Raw genomic sequence first — 25066 nt, forward strand, 5'->3', positions numbered from 1 at the left:
GGGCACACCAATGACATTCCAATGACAGCCCTGTGGGCCCCTTGGATCCTGAGGGAGGCACTTGCCCTATGTGCTCCCCCTCCCCCCTCCCGCTGCCTGCGTTACCGCCTAGTGCCCACGAACCTTGGACCATCGCACACTTCCTTAAGCGGAAACCTTCCCCTTATCGATGCTGTATTTGACGCGGGTGCGGCTCGGGTACCACGTGCGCAATCGTCCGTTCACGTGCTACGATCGAAACGCCGGACCAGGGGTAAGAAATGGCGGCCCCTTACTCCAGCAATGTTAACGCGCGCTCGGGTGGGGGTCAAATTGACCCCCCCAAAGGTTTTCCGGAATGGTTTCCGAACGGCGCGGCGTAGCTACGCCAAATTGTTCATGGCTGTAGACAATTGAATGGCGGATCGTTTGCTGAACGAAAATTTAGATGCACCTGGTAAGATCTTTGACCTATGGCACGTCAAAGTCAGGCCATGGTTTCAGCGAAGCCAATTTCTAGGGAATCGTTCAATCTGGTGCAACAGCGGAGTGTTAAACCAAGCCATGCATCTTTGAAATGCTTTCTCAGGCAACGCAACAATTGAATGAGCAAACTGAATTGACCTAAGGTCAGATAGGAAGGTCAGACCAAGGTCAAAGGCAGCCTGTTTTATTACTCCAGAGCTTACTGTATGGGATAGTTTCTGGTGCTCATTTCAAATTTATTGACAGCAGGAACCGCATTCTACATCTTCCATGAGCTTCTTAGAGGTCAGAATAGGCAATTGATTGAAAATGACCGAGGTCAACATTTAGTTTTTAGGGGCATACTGCCTGGTGTAATCTTTGTCGCTTATTCAAATGCAAAACTCAGAGCAGTCTTGCATGAGTTTGGTCACCATGACTTTCAAAAAGTCAAACAAGGTCACTTATCTTAAATGAGCATGTGACCTTTTGCTTAGACACAGTTATCTAGGTTCTGGGGGCACTTTGGAGACCAGCCTGGAATTTGACCTTGTTTGGCCTAATTTAACGCAAAGGTTACGACCTAGGAACCGAAAACTTTGGCCTAAGGGAGTTAATGTACAGATCAACATACCCTGTGAATTTGGTGTATCTGGCTCTCATAGTTCTCGAGATCTCAGGAGGGAATTGACCCCCCCCCCTCCTCCCACCCCAGTGAAGGGTATCCAGCCGGTCACCTGGGCGCGTGTTAACATTGAACCTGAGGAGAAATCAATATCGAGTTGAACGAAGGCAGCAGTGGTCCGCGGCTTTACGATTGTATGGTCTGTGCAGCCCCACGCCCCTGCCCCATGGACGAAATGGGGATTTACTTTATTTCGAACCCAGTTAGAGCCACCGGGTGGTTAAAACAGCGGCAACCGCCAAAAGAACAGCGTGAGCCACTTTATCGCCTTTCACGCGCTGTTTGTCTTCAGTTCGCCTGGTGGAATGCGATGTCATACCGGGAAACCTGCGGCCCAGGGCTGATAGCGCTATCTGTCAGCAGGTTCCTGTCTTTATCGCTGGCCTAAAATATCAGCTCTGTCGTTGCTCTGCGTTGGATAGGATTCAGTGCCACAGATTTGCAAGAGAGGGCATGATCTCGAGAGCCCCCATTACTAGCCTCCTTTTGGGAGCAGCTGCTGCGGAGACTAGCGGCGTCCTAGTTTCTGTTTATAGCGGACATCGTCATTGTCAGACGATGTGGTCAGCGGATTGGGGCCTGCCCTGCCATCGGTTCGGCACAGGGATATAGCCGGGAGGCACGTGAGCCTGTCTCTCCCTCCCTCCTGAGCAAAGAGATTCACACTAAATACCGGACGAACTCGCAGCAACTCGGTTTTTATTTATAAGAGTTTGGAAAAATACAGATTTGACGCCCTGATAAAATTATGACCACTCACCTGGTTTGGCTGAATTGCCCTCTCAAAAGACAGCGTTCGGGACATTGAACTATGTTGCAGAGGGCCTTCGATTTGTGTTACACCGACGCGGTCCAAAACGTCAAGCGGCAAGGCAGGAGGTAAAAAAGAGCGTGTCTCGCGCCTTATATTTGGCTGTCATGAATACTGGCCGCGATGTTCAGCGTCAAATGATGGTTTGTTGACATAGCTCCTTGCGCTGGCTCGCAGCGAGCCGTCACCTGGTTATCGTGGGCAGGTGCTACAGACCGCAGAAGCGCGCCCGGCAAGGGGCCATACAGAAGCGCGCCAAGTTCGGGGCGCGCATACCAGGTAAGCTGCTCTCGTAATGCCTCGGAAGAAGTGGGTGTTGGACAGACAGTTCGATGCCAGCCTATGTCAGGCATGTCGTTTATTGGAAAATCGTAATTCTGAGACAATTTTGTACTAGTACTATTGTCTAGCACCATGCGATGTCCGGGGGTATCTGATTTCCCAAGGGAAGGATATGACACGAGTCCCTTCCTCTTCTCATCGTTGTTAAGCGAGGTCATAGAATGTGGTTCGGCAATAGAAACTTTTTCCTCGTATAAGGGGCTAAAAAATGGAGATCTGTTGTTGGTTGGTCACTTGCTCTTATCCATGAATGTAAATTTCTCAAAATGCGCGTGGTGTATTCAGCAGAGTGCGGTATTCGGAAGACACAAACCTTTAAGTGCAGAAACTAATAACTGTAGCAGTTTGCCTGACAGAGCAGACCAGCAGGCCAGACCATTGCATAGTATACCTGTATCAGATACAACCTTGCATCCGGCTGTTGTTGGGGTGTGGGTGAGCCGTACCGTAACCACAAGATAACCACGATCCTATCACCAAATGAACTCCGCTAACTTTGCTAATCTTCAGTTTTTTCCGCTCGGCACCACTACAATCCGTCCCCACCGACTAATACCTGCGGACAGTCATGCTTGTAAGCGAGGCGTCGCCACCGCGCGCTGACCGGAGCGCCTGTGTGAAACGCCTCGCGGACGCGCCGGTCGCGGTCTGCGGTTTCGTGGTGCGCGGCTGCTCTGCTGCGGCGCGCGGCTGCTCTCCTGCAGCGCGGCAGATGTCAACAGCACGCGCCGACAGCGGGATCTTGAGACGCGTCTCACCCAAACCACATCCGCCACCGACCGCGACCGCTGGTCTTCCCACAGCAGCGGCCACACCGCGCTGGAGGAGGAGTGCCACCTGGCGCGTAAATCCGTGTGGTTGTGGTTGTGTTGTGGTAGTCGCTGAATAAGAAAGGTTACTTCGTTGTTAAATGCTGACGCTTGCATATCAATGACCCATGACGTATGTAAATACCTTACTTGATGTGCGCATGCATCTCGATTCCGTTAATCTGCTCTGCTTGCGGCTGCGCATGGAACTGCGTCAAACCTGCTAAAAAACACGACAAAAACCGGGCTTCTCCCTGGATTTGGCCCACTTCCATCTCAAAGTGAGTGCAGCCTTCAACTAAAACGGAAGCTACATTCTGCAAGAGAAGCCGTAACAATACAGAAATTGGCACGCACACCGACACTTTCATATCGGAAGGCCCGAAATATTCTGGAGTGCTGGTTGGGCTTCTGGGGGTGCACGCCACTGAACGCAGACTTAGCACTATCTTTCACGTGGGCTCAGCGTCGCCCACTCTCACGCCTTTCACATGGTCTCACCGTCGCCCGTTCACCTTAGCTAAGGAGTGTCACTCCACTGGGGCTTTGGGAGTCCCCTCTCGACTACCTGCAACGGGGGCGCTTTACTCGGGCGAACGGCAGCCTAAGGCTCCAGGCGCAGAAGGGGCCGCCTGCCCCAGTACCACTCCTGCTCGCGTGCACCACTGCTAAGAAGTCGCAGGGAACTGGGTTGCTGACGAGTTGCCGTCCTTCGTTGAGGCCTACTTTACGGCATAACCGGAAGGCATAGATCCCAGACGTAGAAGCAGCTCGGCAAATGAATGGGTCATACCCCGCCACTTCTGCCGGTATTTTCAGGCAGACCCGAGCGTAATGGATGGATACGATGTAGCTTAGAACTGAGTTCGCTGCTGACCCACTTCAGAGAATGCTCTCACCCGCCTCGCATGACAGGTCTGGTCAAACTCATCGGTGGGCCGGAAGCCAGTTTTCCACCTGACATTTAGCTTTGCCTTTGGTGACGTACAAGTTTTGGAGGGTCTCACAACGGGAGGTGGGGACAAAGTAACCATGGGGAGGGGGCAAGGTACCCGGCAGACATCACGAGCACTCGCCCGTTATCCTCGGCAAAAATCGTATTTACTAATAACGCCAGCCTTCTACCGGCAGAGCGGGTATGCCACGTGTCCGTGCTGCTTGAAACGCTTCTTCTTGTCTTTCGGTACCCCCCCCCCCCCCATGCCGTGTATACGTGCGCGAACATAGCGTGTGGACTTCTCCTGGCGTGACACACGCACGCGACATTCTGTCATACCGCCGAGCGTGGCCGCTGCCGGCCTGTGGCTTTCCACCCATTTCGCACAATTCGGGAGGCGTTCGGTTCGGGTTGGTACGTCCTGCCGGGAAAATGCAAGCGATCCCCATGGCTAGAGCGGAGCGACGGATCTCGGCCGTGGACAGAGCCGGAATGTCAATAGCTAGAGCGTGAGAATGCCGTGACAAAATGTTTCGGCTCCCGTCACGCCATCGCATTGTTCGCTGCATTCAGGGGCGCAAGCAGACTTTGGCATGTGGGGGAGGGGGTCATGAATGCTCAAAAGTTGATTGATTGTTAGCTTTCGCATCCAGCGTCATGGGCTTTAGGCGTAGCTGATTAAGGCCAATGCTCGATTTTGCCACTAGGGCGTTTCCAGCTCTCCTTGCCCAATATAGCCACGCCTCTGTTTGGCTCGTATGTGTGTGGAAGTTTGCTGCAGTTCATCGGTAAAAAATTGCTAACCAACTTACAGGTGTCCGTTTCAAAGTGCATACTGCACAGGGCACATCGAGGTTCATGCCAAGATTGCATCAGCTGTAAAACAGAGCAATGCTCTATCAATCGGCTGGAATTTGGAGATAATTTTTACAGTAAATTAGAGCAGCTCGCTGGGCCCGTGACTTGCAAAATCAGCAGAAATTCAGCTGTGCTTTGCGTGAATGCTCGCATTTTGTCTGCACCTACAGCATGGTTTTTTACAGGTAACCCTTTGTCAGAGACGCTGACAATGCATCCGAGCCGTAATCCATTCCATTATCAGACAAAACACCGACACGATCTTTACAACTCTTTTTGCTGAGATAGTCCATTGTTGGGGATAGAAATAACGTGCAACTGCGCACCGGCTCATTACGGTAGATAGTGAAAGTAGAGCGGAGGCTGAGCTGTCGCTACTCCGGTGCAAATCTCTACAAAACTAGCCACTGCTGCCAGCATTTGACCGTAAAATGGTAATGAATCAGGCCAGCGTGAAAATGTCACACTCACGCACTGACATGTGCAAGGTGAGAACGCTCCAACCACAGAGTCACACATCGCTTCCTTCCATCGTTTTGCGAGTCACGCATGGCTCATGGGTAAACTATATGCGCCTGTCATGCAGGCAATCGTTAACCTGCCCGCTCAGTTAAGCTAGAACACTTGACCTCGCTTGGCTAAAGCCTACGTATACCGCATGCTGACTGAAGCGTGCGTAGACCGCATGTTGACTGAAGCGGACACAGACCACATGGTGACTGAAGCGGACGCAGACCGCATGTTAACTGAAGCGGACGTAGACCGCATGTTGACTGAAGCGGACGCAGGCCGCATGTTGACTGCAGCGGACGCAGACCGCATGTTGACTGAGGCGGACGCAGACCACATGTTGACTGAGGCGGACGCAAACCACATGTTGACTGAAGCGGACGCAGACCGCATGTTGACTGAAGCGGACGCAGACCTCATGTTGACGACTGAGGCGGACGCAGATCGCATGTTGACTAAGCGGACGTATCATGTACCCAGCCCTCGTGCAACCGCTCAATCCGAAGTGGGCTCTGACACAAAACTACCCTTGATTCTGAGGTAGGCATATCGACCCTGCACCCGATACCACCTTCCCCCACTGTCATCCATTATTGCTGAGACAAAGATTCTGAGATGTTTTGGTGTCTCGGCTCTGTGGAGGACCCTGCGCCTAGCCTCTGTTGCTACCGACGCGAGGGGGGACATGCCCCTCCTGAAGGACACGCCGCTCACATTAGTAGCCTACCGCGTCTCTAGAGGCGATCTACTGGACCACGGCCCTTCCGTGCTGGAAACAGCTGGAGCTCGGTCCGCCAGGGCCGGTGGACGTGTGACAATGACGTCATAGATCCGGTCCCGTACCGTTTCGTCGAAACACGTCACGCTCACTTCTTCCTCGGCAATTCCGAGGGTGCTGCACGTCAACGTGCAGATCTGAGCCGCCACCCAATGGAGAGCTCCTGAAGATCACCATCCACCGGATAACAAGCCGCTGCAGATGAACGCCACCCGCTGCAACTTCCCTGATGATAGCACGAGCAGTATTCTGCGAGAAGCTTCCACCCAAGACCAGTCACTTTAAGAAGGTTCTGTTTTTCAATAACCAACGGGTTGAAAAGATCCAGCAGCGCAAATGAACAACCAACTGTCGAGAAGCTCCCGCAGCCGAGAGGAACGAACAGCTGCTGAGTGGGCTCCTGTAGATCGACAAACAGCCGAGAGGAACGAACAGCTGCTGAGTGGGCTCCTGTAGATCGACAAACAGCCGAGAGGAATAAACAGCTGCTGAGTGGACTCCTGTAGATCGACAAACAGCCGAGAGGAATAAACAGCTGCTGAGTGGGCTCCTGTAGATCGACAGACAGCCCGCTGAAGGGCCCACTGCACATGAACGAGCGCCGGTTTCAGAGCACAACTGCTGAGGACGCGGGCTGTTTCAATGATTCACGGCTCATCGCAAGATGCTGTCTAGCAAGCGTGTAACAAGGGGGTCAGCGCGCGTCGTCAAGACAAGTCAAGTCAAGTCGAGTCAAGACATGTCAAGCCGCACATTTACTCCCTACGATATATACCAGAACCTTCCGCAAGCACAACTTATTAATCGCCCTGAGCGCTAAGGCATCGTGCCGTGGCAAAGGCGAGCACGACACATCAAAGCCGCTTTGTTCTGGTTGGAGTTCGCGCATTTACGGCCAGTGGTGACCATCTCAGGGCTGTGAGATGAAGCAGAGTGGTTGATGGGAGCAAACTGCATCCACGTTTCGTGCGTCATCCGTGCGTTCATCCACCAAGACTGAGCCCGCACAAGGACTCTTCTACGGGACATGTGTTCGGCGTTGGGACGTGGCCCCCACCAGCGGGCACTTCCACTCACTCAGGGCTGGTGCATGTAGCTTGCCACGGACAAACGGGGCGTTGCGGGATGTGCAGGATTAAGTGAGAATGAGGAAAGGAGGGCAGATGTAAGCCGTCGTGGCATTAACGCGATTAGTATCGATCCAGTCAGGTAAACCTCAATGACATGTCGATCTGATACCGAACGCATTCAATCATATGATCGCCTCGTCGTCAACTATCCTCAGTCAAGCTTCGGCCAGGTAATAGCCATGAACAGTATAGATAATCTAAAATGATTTATGTTTTTTTCCCGAAGTGCCTCCCAAAAACAGTTCATTCATTCGCCTCTAAACGCCTTGTGATGTCACATGTTTCCGGTTGTGTGCAATAAGGAGTTAAGAAAAGTCGAAAATTTGCAGGACAGCCATTCCCGGTGTAGGGTGTACCCTGTTCAAAGACACCGGGGGTCAATTTGGCTTTAATAAGGTTAAACAATTTCACCCTTTGTCTGCCACACGGGAAGCACGGTACGTCTCTCCGCAGGGCGAGCGTGCCTAGTGAGGAGCTGGAGCCGCCACCCCTCAACTTTAAGAAGAAATTGGGCGAAATCCATGGAGAAACACGCCTGTCAGCGTATTCTGGGATCGGTTTCAAGTTTTCGATGCTAATCCCCCCCCCCTCCCCACCCAATTCATTAAGCGAAACTACGCCCCTGTTCACCTGATTTCTACGGTGTGCTGGTGGTTCAAATGGTCAAACGTTAATTCGCTGGCGTTTGAGAATGTTGATGAGTGGATGAATCGCGGCCTGTAAAAGGATTGGTTTAGGCCATCAGTCGCGCTGCAGCACACCTGCGTGACGTCAACCTTACGACCGGCGGTTGTGAAGACCTCGAAAGCACATGCTAATTGGACGTTATGATACCCGCTCCCTACCAAGATCTTTTCAACCCTACCATCTCAACTGTTCGTAGGTGAACTGCCGCTAAAGCCCAGCCTGCAGTTTTAGTTTGCGGCAGTCGGGTCCGGAGCGAGCCGCACGTGCGCTCTTCTCGAGTTCCACGACACCCCCACCCCTGTTTTCCTGTTCGAGCTCCATCTGCTGATAACTCACAGCGCACTCGTGGCCGCGTTGCTCTGATTTCATCGATAGCCCGCTCGGCTCCGGGACGACAAGCAAAATGGCCGCCACGTCCGGCGTCATCTCCGCATCGTTCACAGCTGCCTAGGTCCCATTACACCGGCGGCCGTGTCCGCTTACGCGGCGCGTCAGATGAGGGCTATCGCGCGCGCGCGGCCGTGTTTATCCGCGGCTAACGAGCCGCGCCGCCCGCCGCGGCGGCCGCGGCCGGCCGCCGCTGCCGGCCGCCGGACCGGCGCTCTGATTGCGCGGCGGACGGCGCAAGCCCCGCCCCCGCCCCGCCCCCGCCGGCCGGTCGGGCCGCGGCGGCGGCGGCTGCGACCCGGCACACGCTTCGCAGCGCTCGACCGTGCAGTGCAGACCCGCAGCGCGCTGCCGCCCCGTGCCGCGCCACATGACGCTGACTGTACTGCGGAGGCCGGAACACGCAGGTACGTGCCGCGGTGGCGCGCGCCGCCTGTTATTAGGCGCGCCGAGACTGCCGCGCTAACCACCTGCTGCCCGCCCGGCCGGCTTGCATGTCGGCGGCACGCTAATTATTTGTGTCGGAACATGATCGACCGACAAAGAGGCTTGCGGGCTGTTGCACTGTGGTGCGCTCGCGGCGCGTGGTGGGAGTGAGCTGGCTGCACGCGCGCCTGCCGTGCCGGAAGGGCTCGGCGAATGGTGATCTAAGAGGTACGCACAAATTCAGAGATGTGTCTGTGTTTCGAGGACATTTTGTTGAGCATTTATGGAGAGAGGGATCTGGAGTGTACTTGGATTTTTTAGGGTTCATCAACCGTCCTGATAAAAATTTAACACAGAAGCATCTCTCAAAAACGCCCGTCGACACCACTGGAGTGTCACGGTGCCTACGCACTGACGGTGTCTTTGACATCTTGAGGAAATATCAGCTGGCTTGTGGGAGCTTTCTTGAGCTTAGGGGACTTTCTAAAAGGAGGCACCGTACACCCGGCGAGCAAGGGGACACCATCAAGGATGCAGGGGCAACAACCCAAGTCCCTGCTCTGAACGTCTATCGCGTTTTCACCGAACTGAAATTGGCGACCTTCGCTATATCTGCGGGAGAACGGATTAAAACGCGCCCTTTCGGCACCGTTAGGGGAATGCGCTAGATCTCCTGTATGAATCACGAAGGCCATTGCGCTCGTGCGTTCGTGTTTTTTCGCCGACTAGCGACCGCATCACTCGCCGCCGCCGCGACGCGCCGACGCCGGTGGCGACCGCTTCGATCGCACCGCTAAAGATATCGTGCCCAAGAAGACCCGGGACCTCATCCCTGTTTCGAGGGGAGGCCTCCGAGAGAGCTTGGGGTTGACGTATCTTCAACAACGCGAAAAGTGCAGGGATAAAACACCTTCATGGATCACTTTTCTCTGCGTCGCCTTAAGGTTGATGCTCAACTTTCACGAGAAACAGGATGCACAAAAATAATCCATTTTTTAGGTATGGAGCGACAAATTTTGAGCGCCGCATCAGTGGCAACAATCTTTAACTGTTCTGGGGACAAATATTCTCCTGCATCATGCCCACTGATTGCTGTCCGTGGCTTAGCGTCCCTTGAGAACCCTGTAAAACAGATATGCAGAATTGTGTACAGTACACATTTATGCATGCACACAGGCAGTGGGTACGGAGGTAGCTCACTTGTCCTGTATGCTATCGGTCACGAAAGGGGCGTAGTTTGGCAAAATGAGTTGGGAGGGGGGGGGACGGCTGATCAGTGAAAAATGACGCACCCTACGCCCAAAATGCAACGACAACCGGATTTCTCCCCGGATTGGGATCAATTTCGTCCTAAAGTTGGGAGGGGGTGGGCTGAAGCCCCATTTTGAGGGGGGTGGGGGAGCCCAGCTGAGGCCCACTCATCTGAATAGGAAGCCACACCCCTGGATCATCAGCATATGACGTCGCGCGTGCGCAGACCATGTGTATGTACCGACCATGTGTATGTACCGGAGGGGGAGATGCTTACGCAGGATTCCACACACGCCGCGGAAAAGTCGGCCTGCTTGACAAAATAACGGGCCTAATTTATCTTATTAATAACACACAGGATCTTGTCACGTCCTGCTGAGAAGGGAGCCAAGGAAAAGGGCCTACCGACAACCGCTCCAAACGCATTATTCGTACGAGGAAAATAATATATGTGGCATATGTGACATATGTGACAGTGAGACACCATTTGTACAGTGTGACAATCGGCTACCTGTCCCGTAACGTCATACAAAGCAATGCAGCATTGCAATCAGCGACACCCCCAAGACTGCTGATGAGCTGCTGTGCAAATATTTAGGGGTCTCCGGCTTCAGCGGACGTCCGAGCCCGCAGAAGCCAGGGATCTCAGTATCCATGAGGTTGTGGGTGCGACTCTTGGCGTCTGCCAAGTTTCGCCCTCTCCGCTAAAGAAAAAGCGCCAGAGATGCACTGAAATTGACACGCAGGCCATCGCGGCTGTGTTGGTATTTGACACATAGGCCGTCGCGGCTATGGTGGTCTTCGTTGTGTGGTCACTCGCGGGCTCAGGGTTTTCCCTGATTGCATATTAGGTCATGCCTTCAGTGTCTGGAGACCTCATATGATGTCACTTCCACCATCAGTGCTGTACCAGTGTCTTTTCATTGTCTTCATTCTCGTTGGGCGCATGCGGTCCCAGGTGACCCAAGCTATAATCAAAGCACGTGGAGAGTGTTTACGGGACGTCCGGTGGTACAGAGGGGCCGGGGCTTACAGCTTCCACAACCAGACCACAACCGCAAGCACAACTCTCCTGCGGGGACCTCCCGTTCTTTACGCGGTCAGAGATCCCAGATATCGTAAGTCTTTTCCTGTGCAGACATTCGACAGTGACCGTTCGTCTTGAATTGATGTGCTCCCCATTCGATGGACAAGGTGCAGTGAGTTGTCACTGCGGCCATGGATTCATTTGCATGTGAATTCCAGTTGACGTGTCAATTCAGACAAAGCCTTCGAGCACCCGAATAAGGCATCTGAATATCTTTACCAATATTCCGATATTCGAATTATTCGATACGCCGATATTCGAATTAAAAAAAAACTGCGTACTGTAAGCTTGCGTTCAGACACCCTGTCATCATGTACGTCAGATGCAAACTCGCCAACAGCGGTGCATTCTCAGTAATCTGTTGTCATCAGACAAAGCTAAGTTCACTTTTCCCACACAAGTGGGCTTGTCCTGGCCATTTATTCACTTAGCAAACGATAACAAACGATAGCAAAGTGAGAAAGGACTGAACGAAAGAGTCTCATGTGATCTTCCATTTCAAGGCGGCGACACAGAATACCTACAACAGTGTTGTGGGTGGCATGGGAGCTTTGCTTCCCACTGACTGACCTTCATAGTTTGGGAGAGTCAACGCTCACTTGGAGCAGCCGAAGTTCGCACCCAAACCTAATTACTCAGTAACAACTTCGACAGTGGCAACGGAGGCCCGAAATTAACTTAGAAGACTTTATCTTTAAGCAGGGAAATCACGTCAGATTGCGTGAGAAGCAAACTTGACAGCTTGTGGGCCAATGCTCATGACAACTTGCAGAATGTGCGAATTTCGCCGCATTACAGCCCGTTTCCGCCGAGACCAGCATAGGGAGCTTCCATCAATCCCTACACAACAATTGGAATGTGTAAACTCGAATGTGTCGTACCTTATAGACAGCAAAACGCATTGCATTTTGTAAGTTAAGCTCTGGTTGCCAGTTTTAGCTTGGAAGGTTCGATTCAATGTGCAATATACTACGTGTAATAAGCAATTGCCGGCAATGGTCCAACTAATGCAAACAATTGTTTCCGTTTTCTTCCCTAAACTATTCCTATAACTGAGATCTCAGGGAATGCTATAGCAATGAGTAAATGCTAGCTCGTTTCTGCTAGGCACTAACAGTTCCATGACACTTCAGAAACTTGGCAACGAACAATATATATGATATAAAAAGCCTAGGCAGGACTGGGATTTGAAGTATTGTAGTAACACTGGTTACTTAAAATAACCGTAGATTATTTCGCAGCAGCCCCGCGTGTTGCAAGAAACGAAAACAAACCCTCATCATCGCTCGCGTTTGACAGACTTTTACCTACCTTGGCGAACAGCAAAGTTGTCACCCTCTTGAGAAGTGCCCAAAGGATGCAGGCATGAGTGAAAAAGTAATGTGGACTGCCTGATACAATAGTGTTTCATCATTACGTCTGCAAGGTGTTTTTCCTGGCTGAAAGTGTCCTTCACTTGCCAGCGTTTCGGATTAAGCTGTCATAATTACGGAAACAATGTAGCATGAGTAAGTTTGCTTGTATTTCTCTTTAAGTGACCTGTATGCACCGACACACTTTTGTGGCTCTCAGTCCTTACCGCAAAGTCCCCATGAAAAGACTTGATTATTGTGGCGAGCTACACCTTGGAAGGATGCGCGTGATAACGTATTTCATTATCGCCCATTGCACGTTTGGTAAGGAGTTTTTCATAGCCTGCCTTGCCCTTCTAGATGCAGAGTCCCCTTTTTCAGGTACTGCCACGCTCTACCCTTGCTTTGTGTTTCTTTGAGGATTGGCATGAAACCGTACTTATCGTGGTGACAAATTGTTGTTACAGTGTCACATCCTGTTTGAATCGGCCTTTTACTCTAATTTGATTCGCAGACTTCGGCATTGTCTCGGGTGCGGCTATTAATCTCCGTCAGGCACGCTTGAGCATGATTTTCTTGGGCCTGGACTCGGCTTTGACCAGCCCGTGCCCAAATCAGCCGGAGGCCGCGCCGACAGCGCTCAAACGCCGCACACTTCTTGTTCTTATGCCCAGTCCCCGTTCCTGTCAAAGATGGGGCTGAACGTTCTACTGAGAGACGCAGGAAACGGTAGTGAAACCGAAATTCTGCAAACATGCCAACATCTCACATGATGCGTACGGGATCGCATGTGGATCACCTCCACTTTTAAACGGTGTGGGCGGGATCCATTCAGAGCCGTGGAGAGGTTTTGTTGAAAGACATTAAACTGTGTCCATAGCATAATTTACATGCGACATGCTTAAACCGTGTGTTTTGGCTCCACCACCGAATTTTAAAGATCTAGCTATGGTATGCGTTGCTTTGGAGAAAATACGGCCGGTGCTTGATGACACGCGCGGCGGCCGATCGGATGAATGGGCATGGGACCTATAGCCCCCGCGTGCAGCAGGGTGGGCCCTGCAAGCGAAGCGCCGGTGAGCCCCACAACAGAGCCCTGTGAGTTGTGAATGCACCAGAGAAGAACCCACCTCAGTGGTGTACGGCAGGCAGCTGTGAATATCATTAGATTACTGCCGGGGACACCTGGAACTGCCTGCAAACCACGGGAACGAATGTTTCATTTTTTCACAGCCAGGTGGGTGCTTCGAAGTGCCGGGAATTGCTTCCTGGTTTTCAACCACGGAAAAGCACGGGGTTCCTGGTATATAAAAGGCTTCAGACATGAAGGTTCATTGCATGCTGGCCATGGGGCCACAAATGGTAAATTACTTGCTAACTCCTGGGCGTATGCAGGATTTCGCAACAGAAGGGGCACAACTGAATAAAAATGCTCACAAAAAAGCCTAATCTGGCGCCGCCATCCACGTGGAATTTCTGGTGTGCCGTAAAACAAAATCGCATGTCCTAGATCTATTTATCCTTGCTTATCTGCCTCAACTTTGTTTTTGTTGTGAGTATTTTCTTCAGGGCATGTTAATTTGTTTAATAAATTCGACCGGAGGAAGGGGCACGTGCCTCAGCGTCTCTATTTGAGCACGCCACGGGGTTGACTATTGGCGAAACATGTCACTTTAGGCGCACAATGTGACATGTTTTGCAGTCATGCCCTTCCGCATTGGAATGACCTGGCCTGAGGTTACTGAAGGCTCATGTCATCTCTGGAGTTAGTGTTGTGAGCTTCTTTCGTTTTCTGACAAGGTCTATTCATCCCATAGATCGGCAATTCACAGGATGAACGCATCTGAGACAAAGATAATGCATATATTTCCCTCACACCTGAACAGAGCCGTAATTTGTTCTGCCAAATGTACAAAAAATGACCCCATTCTGCATATTCCCTACCAAAAGCTGTTCTCGCGAGGGTAACTTTGCCCCAAAAGCGGCTTCTTCTCCAGCAAACGATCGGGATCACTCCAGTGAAACAGTTGCGAATTGTGGCTCCATATCTTCTTAAAGGCGTTAGTTAATCTGCGGCACACTGAGGTCACAAATTGACTGTGACACTTGGGTTCAACAGAGACGGTTTAGTGCAGCTTTCTTCGACTGAAAACAAGCTATGCAGACCGCCATATTGCTCACCGATATGGCCATTTTGCAACCAGGGTGATCGAAGAAAATTAATTTCTGGAATGTGACTGAAACTCACGCAAACTAGATAAACACTTTACATAAGGACTACCATGAATCCAATACTTTAACACGGGAAAGACGGGAGGACAACAGCTCTTCCAAACACAATTTTGAGCATCAGGGGACAAAGCCTTGGCAACAGCCTTCACCACATTTCGTTACGGACGCGACACGACTGCCCTGCGATGTACGTGCACAGCTGAATCTCACCTGATTGGTGGGAATGCACTTCTAGCTGAAAAGTCCTAGGATATTTGAAGAAACTCCTAGGGAAAACTATGATGTACGTTCACGTCCAGTTTGGTGGGAACGCACTTCCAGTTGAAAAGTCCTAGGATATTTGAAGAAACTCCCAGGGAAAACTATGATGTGCGTTCACGTCCAGTTTGGCGCGTCAGCACACTCTGGCTCCTAAGAGTGCGTCATGCTCCCCGCCCACACGCACCGCAGCTGGCCCTGGCTTCGGATGCCGAGCGTGTGACGTGCCTGTCCGGGTGCGGTGGCCAGGGCACCCACTCCGTGCTGACCATACCTGGACTCGGCGGCGGCAGGTACCGTTGCTCCTAGGCAATTCCGGTGCAACGTCAGCGACCGATTTCATTCAACAGCCGGGCAGTTTCCGCGAGGATAGCTTCAGGCTGCAGTGGCCGGGCCGTTTCCGCGAGAATAGCTTCAGGCTGCAGTGGCCGGGCCGTTTCCGCGAGGATAGCTTCAGGCTGCAGTGGCCGGGACGTTTCCGCGAGGATAGCTTCAGGCTGCAGTGGCCGGGCCGTTTCCGCGGGGATAGCTCCAGGCTGCAGTGGCTGGGCCGTTTCCGCGAGGATAGCTTCAGGCCGCAGCGGCTGGGCCGTTTCCGCGAGGATAGCTTCAGGCCGCAGCGGCCGGGCCGTTTCCGCGAGGATAGCTTCAGCCTGCAATAGCCGGGACGTTTTTGGGTGCAACAGGACGTGCTGCGTTGGTGTTTCTGCGTAGGCGAAGTCCTCGCGGACCTGAGCGTCATCGGTGTTGGTATTTTAAAATGAGTGATGATCTCTGCCGTTATTTCCAAGTAATTTTGACATGCTGTGGTAGTGGAGGTGCCTGGCGAAAAGCAAGCAGCAGCATGTTTGGTGCAGATGATTGTTGTTGACGGTAAAACTTACAGTTGTAAATTCAGTTCTCAGTGTCCCTCTTCTTTGTTACAGCGCTTTCCACACGTGGTTCCTATAGCATTCTAAACAAACTGGTAGGCTGCACATACAACCAGCGTAGACTCCCATCAGCGTGCTTGATCATGCATGGCCGCACCTATAATCAGCTCACGGGCCTGAGCTACGAGTGATTTTCTATCCGATGATTTCACGTGCACCGTTGTGGTTAGCCCTTGTTTTCTTCCGTTGTAATGGAGAACCTGCCATGCTGTTTAAATCTGGAGATAACTATCACATCACTACTCCCACTTAAAAAAGGGCACTCACCGTCCTTTACCTCAGCAATGACTCTTTGCAGAACCTTCTTTTCTTCACAAATAACTTTGGCATTGAAAACGAGCGATCTTGACGACCAGCCCATGCATCATACTGGTATTCCCACTTAGTGCCTGTCATAGTCCACAGCCCCACAACTCCAATTCGACGGGTGTGACTCGGCAACCTTGAGTCACGGGCGACTCTGCTGGGCAAACCCAGCTCCAGATTTGACGGCGCTGAGCCGGCGGCCAGCCGAGCGCGATCGGCATCATGGCCGCCGCAAAAACGCGACGAAACAATGGCGGCCGGCGGCGGTGGGAACGCCGGCCGGTGCGCCGTCGCCGCCGCCGCCGCGCCGCCTAACGCCGCGACGGCCCGACCCACGGCGTCGCTAGCGGCGAGGCCAACTGCTGGGGGAGAAACGCAAACACTTTGGCTTCGTCGGGAAAGAGACTGTCACGGTGTGAGCTGTCTGACTCGCTGCGGTGATTGCTATTTAGTGTATTTGTGTTCTGTTTCATGGCATCGGCGTTTCTCGCCAGCTCGGCGGTTCGTGCAGCACGGTTTGAGAGGCGGCAGTTCTGGGCGTAGCTACTCGGCCGCGGTCCGATTCGTTGCCTGTGGCGTGATCGATAATCGGACATAGGGAGTTATGTAAGGCTACAAGACGGCTGGAAACAAAGATGCAGGGTGCACAACAAGCCCCAAACCATCCTTGTGGGGCAATGCGCTAGTCAGAAGCCATCGGGTGATTGACATTAAATCAACCAGTAGATGCACTAGCACTATGATTTGTTCATTTGCTTTAACCATTGCCAATGAGTTAGCCATCAAACTAATAGCCAGAGTCAACTGTGCACGGTTTTGGCGTGTTTGACACGTGTTTTGCATGGATATGATGGATGTCCGAACCGCTGTTTGAATAAGGTTCTCACGTTTCTTTTTACGAGCTATCTGTTCGATATGAGGCAGTTGTCGACACGGAACTAAGATTCATGTTGTGCAAAGAGCGTCGTCCGGTGTCACTTCCTACTAAACCGTGCACTCAGACAACCGTGTCATGTCAGCACGGCCATACGGATGGTCTAAAGAAGTCAACAGTCTCCTTACGCGTCGGTTTGCTGTTGGCGGTGGGCAGAACTGAATTCAACGTTGCTGCTGGCAAATCTAACCGATGAGCTGATTCGTGATCAGATTGGCGGCGAGCTGATGGGTGTTGTTAACCCTCAGTGCTAAAAGCTCGCAGCTCACCGTGAAAATTGGGTGGATTTTCTCAAAGATGGTTAATGACGATGCTATACTTGCGGATGCAAATCTGATCGTGTTGAATGCATGGGCAGCGGTAGGCTTAACCTAACGGTGCTCGCCCCAATATAGGCCTAAATGGCTTCAATGCAAACGATCTCCAAGGTCGGCGAGCGAGCCGGCAGTACCTGTTCTGACGGTGAGAGGCCACGCCACGCTCGGGCGCGCTGCGTCTCCGTCTGCCGCTCGTGGCCTGTCTCGTGACGCCGCGCCATTCTTCCCGGAATCGGTACCTGCTGTGTTGCGATCTGTTTTGGGCAGCTCACCGCAATCCTGCATGTATTTATATCTCGCATTTCATGTTGTGACGGCCGGCGCGATGGAGGCGCGCGCGAGGTGCGGGCATCTCCTCTGAGCCCTGAGGGCCGTCCCGGGGGCTGGCCATCCCTGGCTGGCGCCCGCGCGGGCGTCACGCTGCCGTCGCCGTTGGGTGCGCCGCCCGGTCTCTGCTGATGTAAGGTCTGAGTCCATATTTCGCTGACTCACGCACGGCGTTCGTCAGCCGGCGCCGGCTCCGCGCAGGTGGGCCCACCCATTACTCGCCGCTGCAGCACTGCAGGCCGTGTTGCAGCTCGCGGAGGCTCGCGAGTGCACGCCAAGTGCCGAGGACCTGCCACCGAGAACGCTTGGGGCGGGCGACATCAGAGGGCCGACACCGCAGGCGCCCGCACCGCTCGCCGCGCGTGGTTCCCGCATGGCACCACCTCTTGTGGAGCGCGTGTATGACGAAACGCCCCACTGGTCGCAGGCCCGCGGACGACCCGCCGCCAGCGAGCCACCAGGCTAGCCGTGGTGGCTTGGCCGGCGTCGTGGCCTTCGTTCTAGTTGTTCAACATTCAGTGATGTGGTGTGCATAGCTTGGAGGGATGTAAACGGGAAGAAACCCTGCTTTCGTGTCCGTCTGGCATGTGCCGTGAGAGTATTTCAGTTTTGGAAGCATACACGCATATCGTGCTGAACAGCATGCGCATACGCCCCAGACTTGGGAAGCCCACGCGACATGCGCCAAAACATCCGCGGAACAAGATTCGTGTGCGCCCCCTGCCAGTCAGTTGGCGGGACGGTCAGGAATTCCCCATGCGCCGCATCAGGCCTCACCGGGTCGCACGCTGCGAGCGACGCGCTACCTCACGGCACACTCGCTCTAGACGCGCTCCCTCACGGCACACTCGCTGTATCGCGGCTGCTTGACGCGCTCTCGAGGCACGGGCCGGACTATTTGTCACAACTCTTGCAACCATGCAGAGCGAAACTAACGGACTCCTGCAACCATGCAGAACGAAAATAACGGACTCCTGCAACCATGCAGAACGAAACTCATGTTTCCAGGCTTTCAGAGCGCTCTCGTCAATTTGGGGATCGATCCCGGTGAAGCTAACCCTGTTAGCGCTGTGGGAGAAGTCCGTTCTGTAGACTTTATGCAGGTCTGCGCAGGGCGTTTAATTCGATACAAAGATAGGGAAATATGACAGCCAAGCAGTGGTGCATCTCCTGCATATACAGGCGTTCAGATTATATCCTGTTGTCTACTTATGCATCCATTTGATACACTTTCATGCTTTTTGGTCGAATCAAATCCGCTTCCTATCGATAACAAGGCGAAAACCCTACAATGAGTTAAGAAGCATTCGGATCGCCCCGGAGGTGATCCCGAGCCCGCCCGGAGGAGAGCGCGAGTCTGGGGTTACATTCTATGTAGGTGTAGCTGTCCAGACAACCGCTAGCTATATATGCAGGGGGCGTACGTACGTGGTAGCCTCCTGGGCGCGTCCGCTCCCTTAACCAAATTATGGTCTTTATTGACATGAGGGGGAGTGGATGCTGACTTCTAAAAATCCATTTAGACACTAAAAAATAAGACAGTCGAGAACATGCCACGCTGTGTTACGACACACAAGAAATTGTGCACACCTCAGGTGCGTTGAACTCGGTTTAGCATAAAAACTGAGCTCCGTCTTCCGCCCACCATTGTGAATGCTACCCGTGAATCGTAAATACAGCCCTTTAATAATATGTTGGTACTATTGGTGGACCTCCTGATGCCTTTCAGAAATGTGCAAGGCTCTGAAAACAGCGGTTTACAGGTGCATTGTCATGGTGATTGCGCACCGCCCTGACATACTGGGCCAGTCCACTTATCTGCGTGCTGCACCAACCCGCGTAACGGGCCGCGCAAGATCGTGACCCCTTCGGCGCCATTGGCATTATGCGTTCCGCCGATGCCAGGAAGCACGCAATCGCGGACGGAGGGACACAGCGGTACCCTGCGCCTCCCTTGTATGCCCATCTGTCCCACCCGCTACGACGAGAAATCCACGAAGGCGCCAGAGGCTCCGGCTGGTGTGAGCCCCGTGCAAAGCTGTTTGGAAGTCAGCGGCGGCGCTGCGTCGCGGTCACGTGACAAGTGGCCGCTGCAGTGCCAGTGTTGATGTGGCGCCAAGGTGTGGTGCGGCCCCTGCCCGCGAGGTGGGCTGAACCAGTCTCCGCAGCTGCTAGCTCACAGGGGCGTAGTCAGCTGCGGCACGGTTAACGGACGCCGCCAAATCTGCCGTTAGCGTAGCAGTTCGCGATCGGATGGAGGGCCAGGGCTCACACAACAAACACCGCTTATCGTGAGCCAAGCTTGATCCCAGAACAGCAAATCCCAGAAATCCGTTCATTCAACACCGGCTAAATCTATGAAAGACATGAAGTCGGTGGTAGGTAGTCCTCTTGCACACAAAGTTTCCAGGCAGTGATTTTATATACGTATATATATATATATATATATATATATATATATATATCACTGAATACCGACATTGAAAAATTATAAAGACACATACAAATTATATGGAAAACATGGGAGCTGCTTATATTCATGCCAAAAACTTCGCATGTCTGCCGCGCAAAAAAATGAGTTCTTATTAACATTTTGAGTCGTATTCTTCCTCATTGCAAGATCCCGCACACGCCCCTGCCAGTAGCGGATGCCGAGTACGTGATCGCAGGCAGCGGTCGCCGTCGGTTGCTTAGCCAGGGCTGTACCGTCCACCGCTGGCCGAGGGTGAAGCTGGCCTGGCCGGCGGTGTTTGAGGGGCGCCAGTGTGTGTGACGGGCCGCGCCTGGCGACCCGCTCCGCCGCTGTGCTCTGCGCCTCTGGGGCGGCTACGTGGCAACACTCCCTGCGCCAGAGCCAGCCTCTCGTGCGCACGTAACACTGCGGCGTTGCCAACGGGCTTAGCGGGCTATGTAGTCCTCTTTCTGGATATTCCACTTGAGTGTTCGCCGAAAAGCAATCTCTTCCGCAGATACTCTCTCAGTTGCGCTCGATCTCTTCCGCTGATACTCTCTCAGTTTACGCTCAGCGGTTTTTCTGCTAGTGAACTGCGTGGGCTAAGTTCAGTGTGTTCCCAGTCTCCTTCGCTCACCACTCGGTTTCAGGGGAGCCCGAACCGGGCGCAAGGGGTGTAGACTCCAGCTTTGGTAAAACGTATCTTGTCTCTGCTCCCCCACCTCCCCCAGCTCTGGTGGAACGCTAACCCTACCACGCTGAATGACATAAATGACTCTACCCTAACTTCGTAGTTCTCCGCGGCCTGGCTCCGTTTTATAGCGACTTGTTCTGTGGCGAAATCTTGTGAACTGCACGTCTACTGAAGCGTGCAATGCGGTGTGAACAGGCGGCATCGCAGCCGTTTTTAGTAGAGGGCATAGCAAACAACATCCAGCAATAGCCAAGGTCACGGACGGGCGGGCTTCGCCGAATGCAGCGAGCGTTCCTGAACGTCCTGAAGCCTAGTATCACGCTGCAGGGAGGCATTTTGCCAGCGTAACATCTCGGAATGGATGCTTATCCAAGCCATCTGCAAGGTGTAGTGATACCGAGATTGGCGTGATGTACGTTCTCGGTGGCGCATCTGCCGTCTCTGCCTCAACATCGGCAACCAGAAAATGTTTCTGGTGATTTGTATGAAGGCATATCACGGTCAGCGATATCATGCGCGATCATGCGATTGTGGGTGAACGGTCTCGTATCATAAGACAGGTTACCTCTCTAACATCATGAAGGTCGTGTTGCCCCGCCAAACTGCGTTGAACGTGAAAATACCCAGGGACATTGGCACATGTATAGTCTCATTACATGCCTGCCCGCAAACGTCTCCGTGAATTTTGTCCCCTGAGGCAACCAACTCCGCAATCACAACATGCTTCAACAGCCCGTGTGGAGGCTAGGGGTGGGTCTGCGGTCATTCCGCCGGTTTTGCGCCGCTCGGCTGGCCGGCGCGAGGCGACGCGGCCAGGCCTGTTTGCCGGCAGATGTTGACACAGCTGACTCTCGCTTCCCCTGCGCTGCAGATGATCTTATGATGCTGCCGGCCGACCTTCAGGACGTCAACATTGACTACTTCACAGGACACCCTCAGCCCCACTGTGAGTACATGGGCCTCGACTCCTCGGCCCGCGGGCCTGGCCCTGACATTGACCTCCACTATGACCTGATAGACCAGCGGCCGTCTAGTTGGTTAGCAGTCTGCCAGTGTGCGGCTAACTGGCAGGGCGCGCGAGTGTGCGGCAACATAAACGGAGCGAAGCTACGCCGCACATTTTCACGTGCATTGAAAAGGAGCGTGTGCATTACTTTCAATGCGTAAGAACTTCCATCTCTTTTCTGGCCATCTGCGCCCTTGGTGTTACAGGAACCGTCCGGTGGGCCTTGGCCAGTTGTCAGACAGCCCTGACGCCAGGTGAAAGGTTTGTGTCGTCTTTTTCGCAGACTTAACACCGGTGGAGGCTTCATCGTCGCTGGATGGATCTTCAAGATACACAGCCAGCCATTCGAGTATGTTGTTATTCGCCAGCTTGGTATCAGTCTCCCTTGTCACAGCTTTTCTGTATGAACGTAACGCCTTCTGCGAAAAACAAAAGTATGGGTAAAGCTGTTCAAACCATCAATCATCTACATCAAGCTGAATACAGCACCTCAAGAACAGATAATATGAAGCACTATGCAACTTGCTATTCTAAGCATTCTTAAGTAATACCACAATTCGCTTTTCCTGATTTACCCGACGCAGTTAAAGAGACCGAAAACGCCATTCCTGTGCCTGGTGCCCAGGTCGCGCTGACCACCTCCCTGATGGCCTCGCTGACCTGCGCATCATGACCTGCAGTCACGAATCTGGACGACTCGCGTCTGGACACGGCTCCGCCGGAGCTGCTGCTGGACCGAGCGGAGGCGTGGTCGCCCGTCTATAGCGAGCCCTACCAGACGCCGCCGCTCTACGGCTACCAGCAGGGCGGCTACCAGGACCTGTACTCCTACGGTGGCGATCTCTGGCCGCCGCAGGCGCCGCCGCCGCCTCCACCACCGCCACCACCGCCGCCGCCGGGCGGCGGACAGATGACCTGGCCGGCGCCTGAGGCGGCGCCGGGTCGCGCGCTGCTGGGCCCTCCGTCGGGAGAGTCGCTGTACGGCCAGCCACCGCCGGCCTGGGGCGAAGGTGATCCCACGTCGCCGCACAGCCTCCCTGCCGGGCCGCCCACCCCGCCGCAGACCTTCTGGGCGCCGCCGCCAACAACCGTGGGCCGCGACCCGCGCGCCACGTCTCCGGCCTTCTTCCCGGGCCAGGGACGTTCGCCCGGCGCGCGCTACACACTGACCGAGGTCAGGGGTCAGCGCGCGGGCCGATCCACGTTCGCCGGAGGGGAGGCCACCGGCAGCCGCCGCCGCAGCCGGAGACAGAAGGGTGAGTCGGGCGGCGCCCGCGGCGGGCGCCGCGGGTCCTCGCAGCACGCGGTGTGCCGACAGGTCTTGACGATGGCCTGGCCAGGGATGAACCAGTCCTCACAACGGACTGCTCTGGCCTTGGATCAATCCAACGGAACGAGCGTTTTTCACGCTTGAAGCGATAATTTGGCTGGCTGTTCGGCTATCGGCTATAGCCATCTCACTGAAGTCCGTTAGGAGAAAGCCGCAGGTGCACAGCTATGGCTTTCGAACTGATGGAGCGAGTCAATTAGCTGCAATTTGTCTGAGTCTCCTATCAGTCACGTGAAATTTGGAGGATGCAAGGCGGGTAGACTAGCAGAAGAAAATGTAAATTTAAAGCCAGGGCGCGGACGGAATATGCTGGTTTATTTGGTGCTGGGCTTTCGATGACGGACATGTCACATCTTCCTCACGACCACATTGGCACGGTGATCCCCCAGCCCAGACACAGCGTCTGGCGTCACCTATTTGCGTGGAGGGAGGCTTGACCCGGTGAACCTCCCGCTCCCCGACGGGGGCGGGCGCGTCCGTACGGCGGCTCCTCCGTCCCACGTGGGGCCGAATACACGGCCGCCGTCTCCGTCCGAGGTGGGGCCGAGTACCCGGCCGCGGTGCAACCCGAGGTGCAGTCTCCGTCCCAGGTGGGGCCGCGTGCCCGGCCGCCTCTCCGTCCCAGGTGGGGCCGCGTGCCCGGCCGCCTCTCCGTCCCAGGTGGGGCCTCGTGCCCGGCCGCCTCTCCGTCCCAGGTGGGGCCGCGTACCCGGCAGCCTCTGCTGACGTCAGCCGGTTCCGGCGTATGTCCGTCGGCACACTCGAATGTGTGGTCTGGTGCGGCTGGGAACCACCGGTTCGTGACGGGGCGCGCGCCACCGCCGCCGGGACCAGACCCCGACGGCCTGTCGGAGCGCTGCTTCTCGTCACGGGTGTTCGACATTGGTCGATTTGCTGCTCGTTGATCTGTCCGCCGGTGACGTGTGTCTGTTTCGCGTCGCCTGCACTAGGACGTATTAGAGCCCGCCACGGAGCATCTGCACATGCGGTGCCTCACGCGAGGAGCGCGCGCGAGTTCATGCGAGCATGGAGAACGGCGTTAGCCGCTGCGCCGTCGGTGGTGCAGAAGTGGTGACGTCACGGCAGTGTAGCTTTAGGTCATCAAGTGACGTCACGACGGTGTAGTTGTAGGTCATCCGGTCACGTCACGGCAGCGTAACTGTGGGCCATCCTGTGACGTCGCGGCAGCATTACTGTGGGTCACCTGGTGACGTCGCAGCAGCGCAGTCTCGAGTCAGTAGATCGCTCGCATCCCGTGATCGGTAGGCTGATTGTACCGCCGGCAGCGCGGCACGGCACGGCAAACACCGCCGCTCCGGGGCAGCCCCGAGTCAACACCGATACCGGTCAGCCGGGATCTACCTCCCGTCCCGAGATTGGCCTGGCCAGACGTACCGAGCCCCGTGACTCGCACCCCTTCGTTTGCTCTTGCTTTACTCACTCCTGCCGGGGATTTATTTCACTACCTCACCGCCCCTCATCAATATTCCCCTCTTTCATTTTTTTCTCTCTCAGTCTCTGTCTGTTTGTCTGTCTGTCTGTCTCTGTCTCTGTCTCCGTCTCTGTCTCTGTTTGTCTGTCTGTCTCTGTCTCTGTCTCTGTCTCTGTCTCTCTCTTTTTCTCTATCTCACTCTCTTTCTCTCTCTTTCTCTCTCTTTTCTCCTCTCTCGCTCCTTCTCTCTCTCTCTCTCTCTCGTCTCTCTCTCTCTCTCTCTCTCCTCTCTCTCTCCTCTCTCTCTCCTCTCTCCTCTCTCTCTCTCTCTCCTCTCTCTCTCTCTCCTCCG

The sequence above is a fragment of the Pollicipes pollicipes genome, unplaced genomic scaffold (assembly GCF_011947565.3).
Source record: "Pollicipes pollicipes isolate AB1234 unplaced genomic scaffold, Ppol_2.1 Scaffold_6686;HRSCAF=7923_pilon_pilon_pilon, whole genome shotgun sequence".
Taxonomy (NCBI): domain Eukaryota; kingdom Metazoa; phylum Arthropoda; class Thecostraca; order Pollicipedomorpha; family Pollicipedidae; genus Pollicipes; species Pollicipes pollicipes.